This window comes from Pelodiscus sinensis, chromosome 1 (assembly GCF_052426305.1).
Source record: "Pelodiscus sinensis isolate ZL-2025 chromosome 1, ASM5242630v1, whole genome shotgun sequence".
Taxonomy (NCBI): domain Eukaryota; kingdom Metazoa; phylum Chordata; order Testudines; family Trionychidae; genus Pelodiscus; species Pelodiscus sinensis.
The window spans coordinates 115,044,737-115,050,736 of NC_143052.1; the positions used below are offsets into that span (position 1 = coordinate 115,044,737).

The window sequence follows — 6,000 nt, forward strand, 5'->3', positions numbered from 1 at the left end:
GTAACTTAAAATTTTTACAGGTACTGTCAGATTGCAACCACCTCCTGTGGGTGAGGGCTCAGGGCAAGGGACTGTGAGATTGAGGTATGCCAGTACCTGTCAGAAATTTAAGTATGGATGGAGTGCAGAGGTGGAGGCTCAGGGAAGGGGATTTGAGGGGTGGGGAGCTCAGAACAGGGAGTGGGGATGCAGGGCATAGGGTTGAGAGGTATGGGGGCTTAGGGCAGAGGGTGGAGGGTGCAGTGAGGTTGTGGTGTGTGGGGGGCTTTAGGGCAGGGGTTGGGAGGAGCTTGGTGCTGGGAATGCAGCCACTGTGATCCCCGGCCACTGGATCCCTCGGGCTTGCTGTGGTGGTAGATACTGTGCTGCTCAGAATCTGGATCATTAGGGTTGGCTGGGGTGGCAATTTCACTGCCTGGCTGCCTGAGCTCTGGGGCTGGACCTTGGATCCCAGGGGCTGTGGATCCTGGTTTGGGTCTGGTGGGGCTGGGGCCTTGCCCCCTGCACCTGGCAGTCTGGCACTTGGGCTGGTAGCCATAGGGAGGGGGTGTTTGGAGCTTCTATGGTAGAAGAGGGGGAAAGAAGCCACCCAGACCCAGCACCAACATGGGAACCTTGGCCAGCAGCATCCAGAGACTCACCCCCAGCCAGCCACTCTCTTACTGGGGCACACCGGCTTACTTTTACCTTTGGTTGTTGAGTGGCTTGAGATGAAGGGATAGTGCAGTCAGGCACCCTGTCATCCTTACCCCCAGGACTGCTTAGTCCAGGCGAGGCCTCATGGAGAGCCTAGATAGTATGGATGTGGTTTAGATAGTAATGGAGCCAGAAAAAATTACCTCGTCCTGGCAGTAGTCAATGGCTACAATAAATCTTTTTTTTTATCTTTATGCCAATGAAGTCCTCTCTGCACATGTGGTCATTATGGGAGAGATAGGGATAGGGGAGTGGGCGCTAATCCAATTGTTTGCACTACATTTTGTGTGAGTCTAGCGCCAGAAGGAGAGTAACTGTGCCTAGCATGTTTTAGATTTTATTTCCTTTAAAAAAAAAAACACACCCCTTGAAAGCTGTAACATGACATTATTTAGAAACACAAAGCGGCATTTTGGACACTCAGTGATACATCACAGAAAGGCCCATTTGTTTCTGTTTAGCAAAGGAAGGTTAGGATAGTACATCATCTTGCTGCTTCCATTTTGTGCATTTAGGAAACGGTCGGTCTCCCAACTAATTGAGAAGCGAAACTGGTTAAAAGCTGTCAGTAAAGGAGCTGCTATTTTCCTTCCCACTAATAAGGGTAGCTGCAGTGGCAATACATACCTATGTATACATATTCATATATATTCTCTGTTCCCTTAAAAAATGCCATCCATCTAAATATGTGCATCTATGATTTTTCTTGTGACTCTTTCCTTCCATTCTCATAGTTGCCTTTCCACTGATTTTTCTAAAGTTTCATGTTAACAACTCTATCCATATTGTGGCAGCATCTGGCCACCTTACCTGCATCAGGCCATAAAAGACGTAATCACTGTTTGGGAACAGATGCAGACCCTCTCAAATCAATGCTAGGTTGGTCATTGATTTCACTGGCAGCAGGATTTGGAACAGGGTTGGGCATTCTCCATATGGGTGAATGTAAAGGGACTTGAATCAAAATTCATTGCTTTTGAAGCTTGGATCCGGATCCAGATCCAGTTTCGCAAGTTGGGGCCTTCTCTGTGCAAAAGGGGTGGCAGTTCTCAAGTATCTTTCTGTGCAGCTATACCAGCAGCCTTATAAAGTGTGTTCCCTCTTTAATAAACAATTCATAGTTCACTTCTTCAATAATGTCTGTAGCCAGAAAATAGTAAATCCTCCCTCTGTTTACAATTATCAGTCCTTCTCACATTCCCTTTTCTATTGTCCCCATCTACTTGTGCATCCTTCATCCTAATGGCAATGTTTCTAATGTATACAAGTTTCAATGGAGAAGCATCAGCATATGTGCAGGTCAAGAATTTTTTGATGAAATGTATTTTTTGTCAGCAAATGCTGATTGATTACAACTGAAAAAGTTCTGGGAAAAGGATCCATTCCTAATTTCATTAGCTTTGGGAATTTTTTTTTTCAAAATAATCAAAATATCCTGTTTTGACATTTTTTAATGAAAAATTCTGTGTTTTTGATTGAAATAGCTTTTGATTTTGAAATTAAAGATAATTATGGTAAAAAAATTAAAAACCTAATGGTCAAAATCAAAATGAAACATTTTAAAATTATCCTGCATCTATTTTGAGTGACCTGAATCTTTTCTTTTTTCCAGATGATCAGTTCATGAAGATTTTTGAAATGTTGACGTTTCCTCTCAAATCTTGACAATGTTCCCAATGATAGCAAGACTTTCCTGCCAAGTTCTTGTTTGTGCTCCACTAAAAACTCCTGAGTCTCTATCTTGGATTTGACAGCAACTTCCTTTGTGGCCTTGGGTAAGTCACTTAACCAATTTTGCTCAGTTTCTGCATCTGTAAAATGGAGAGAACATTATATCTTTGCATCACATGTTGTGAGGCTTAATTAGCCGATGGCTGAATGGGACAATGAAGACAAGTACAGGTTCACTGCCTGTTAGATAGTTAAACTGCAGGCTGTTGTAATGTAAAGGGTTAATTGTGCCTCAGTGGTCAATTCTGACCATTTCATTGAGGGAAATCACTATGAGTTAAAAATTGCAAGGTGAGAAACTATTAATTTTTTCTTTTTTATTAATTGTTTTGTTATTTATTGCCATTTACTCTGTACTTATTGCTTGAGAATAAAAAATCTATCATTGCTGTGTGCCAGCTGTAACTGCAGCTGTGGATTTAGAGACGAAATACAGGCTTCAGCCTTTCCCTGGGGCTGATGGACTTCTCTTTTCAAAGTAGGACACTTCTATCTGATGGCATTAACCATAAAATCCCCCATTTCAAGTCTATGATATCCTGAAGGACAACGGCTCATTTCATTTCTTATCAAGAAATCGGGCAGATCAGTCATATTTCCCGAATCAAATGACATTTTCAGAAAATTCATTTGAACCAAAAATGAGGTTTCCTCTCCACAGACTCCAATTAGTCTAAAAGTGGTTTTCTGATGAAAATTCTTGAAATAACTGAGCTGTATAAAGAAAAAAAATCTATATCTATCTATGTATGTATATAAATATATGTACACACACTCGCTATAAAAGCCACAGCTGGAGTGCCCTATCAAGCAGTATAAATCTTTAATTTTGGCAATCAGAATTAATAGTGAAATACTTTAAGATCTTTCCTTTGCTTCCTTTTATTTTTCTCTCGTTCATCCCATCACTCTGGCTATTCCAGTGGGAGTGTGCTTGCTCATTTGCTCCCTAAGTACACAAAATTAGCTGCTTATCTGTTGATCTTCTTACATGATCCTTTAAAAATCCTTTCTCTGTATGTGTGTCCAAGGCCGCTTTTGCCTTCAGAGGAAACTACGGCAAGCCAGCCCCCCAGACTTCTCCTCACCCGCTCACAGGGGGCCTGGGCCTAATTAAATTGCTCTCAAAGACAAGAAGGGATGAATTTCCTTCTGCCCATCTCCCTTGTCACCCATTTAACTCAGCTGAGATTCATTCACTCCTTTTTAGTTATGTTAAAAAAAAATACAGAGAGTGTTGATTTGGCATGATGGAAAGGGAGGGAGGAGGGAAATGGAGGAAAGGGGGCACAAATACTCTTAATCTGATTATATTGTATAGGTGTAAAATTCTACAAACAAACAATGGAAGAAAAATCGAGTGCAAGAGTGCCAGAGGCAGGATTTGATTTCTCTTGCTGAACGGGGCCTTCGGTTATTTTATTTTATTATTTAAAAATAAAAACTTAAACTGGAGAAGGGCATGGTTTATTATTTTTTAAATATACACATTAAAGAGGTAAGCCTCAGAGCTTCTGCGCTCTCATTGTCTCTCTCTCTCATTCTCTTCTCCCCTTTTTTCTTTCCCTCACTCAGATTAATGAGGGAGGCCTGGGAAATTAGGATGAGCCTTGCCTGTTAATGCAGTGCTGCCTGACAGAGGCGGAGGGGAAAGAGGCGGCCACTTTGGCTCGACTGCTATCGATTGCACCGGGAGGGTCGCAGGGGAGACACCACTGCTGCTGCACTTCTGAGGGAGCGGGGAGGGTGGTGGAGGAAGGGGGGGAGCCTCGGCTCTACCAAACAACAGGGTCCCCTGTGCAAGCTGAAGCCCAGCAAAAGGCCTAGGAAGAGCTGAGCAATTAGCCTTTGAAGGTCATCCAAAGTGCCCCCCCCCCACTCCCTTCTTTCCTTTCAGTACAGTATCCTCCTTCTCTTGCTCCTTCATCACCCAAACCCCAAACACATCTGAGGAATCCGTTCAATTAAATCTCTCTCAGCTCCAGCTGGCTCCTGAGTGAAAGGTCAGTGGAGTCCAGGAGGGAGAGAAACACAGAAGGAGGAGCTGAAGCTGTTGCTGCTACCACTGCCTCTTCTGTCTTTCTCTCCCCTCCACACCTCCCTCTGCTCACCTCCCCTCTTTAATGATACCCAATGGTCAATCACTCCCCAGCAGAGAGAGAGAGATGCCCTGAAGCATCATTGTGGTCGGGAGCGATCGATTGGGTTTTTAAAAAAAGATGATAATGATAACCCGTGGACATAATGTCAGAGAGTTTGCGGTGCCTCTTGGAGGATGCGCTCACTCGGTCTGCCAGGGCCAGTGAGAAGCTTGGAGGGGCCCAAGAAAGCCTTCCCCCCCCACTGAGCCCACTTAGCCCTGCCTTAAAGACAACTAATTAGAGGGAGGGCTACTCTGTCTGTTTACACTGGTGGGGTGGGCATTAGTGGCAGGGGAGGGTCTTACACCAATAGTAAACAGGACTACAGCAACCTTTGTCCTTCAAGTTAACTGAAGATAATCACATAGAGATGTAGATATAAATAATGCATACACGCATGCACTGCGCAGGCCAGACATAAATATAAAAAATACTATGGTATTCTACACTAATCACCCCCAAATACTGCTTATTATAGAGCATATTGTTCTGGGCTACAACTTTAAAATGCCTTCTTTAATGAGGATGGATACACACATTTACCTGCCTATGCTTAGGGAGGAAAAACTAACTTCCGCAGGTTTTCCTAAGGCACCTGTCACCATAGAATCTAAGCGCTGATAGATATGTATAAATATTTTACATTTTTGAGCATATGTCTGAGTAATCTGACAAAATAGCAAATATGTTTCTAAATAAAATGGGGGATCATTCTTCCTCTCTCCACTCGATTTCATCTTAAATAGAGACTTTGGGGGTGCACTTTTATATATCTATCCACACAATGTTTTTTAAAAAAATCTTTAAATCATGTATTATCAGAAGGATTTCAGACCCTGCTGGAAGATGAATTCCCCCATATATCATCCCAACACATACTTTATTAAAAAATAAAGTTTGTGGACCTCCATGCACCCTCGCTTTTAGCGTCAATATGATATATAAACCAATACAAATAATTTACCATCCCCCCCACACACATTTTTTTGTTGTCACATTATTTTCTGCTTCATTTGATGAACAAAACTACATTTTCATCTGCACCTATTAAACTATTTGATGGTGCTTTTTATTTTGTACTATAATTGGGAAAGCAATCATGTGATGAAATGTAAGTTTGTGGTAAAATAGAACAAGCAACATTGAAAACATCCAGATTATATTGTCCGAGGATTTCTCAGACACTAGATAGAGAAAGAGAAATATTATGCTATTATTTTTAATTTTTGCACTTATAGGAAGAAATGGTTGAGTATTGAAAGATGCTTGTAATAGACGTAATAGCATTAATGCATTATGCTGCTGTTCACTGTTACAGTCGTACTATATTATCAGGGTGTGCAAAGGCATTAAAAATGGCTATCATAGCTCTTATTTCTTTTCTCGGACAGCTGGTTTGTGTATGTGAATTTGGAACTCTGAACACAACTGA

At 42.0% G+C, this 6,000-nt stretch overlaps 1 long non-coding RNA gene across 1 annotated transcript in view; it reads left to right on the forward strand.

The window, feature by feature from the left end:
- Positions 1 to 3,882, forward strand: part of LOC142826621 (uncharacterized) — a 71,146-nt gene extending 67,264 nt beyond the window's left edge. The window contains exons 2-3 of the long non-coding RNA XR_012900856.1: positions 2,309 to 2,471; positions 3,749 to 3,882. This is a non-coding gene — a long non-coding RNA (uncharacterized LOC142826621). The remainder of the gene's footprint in view (positions 1 to 2,308; positions 2,472 to 3,748) is intronic.
- The last annotated feature ends 2,118 nt before the right edge of the window (positions 3,883 to 6,000 follow it).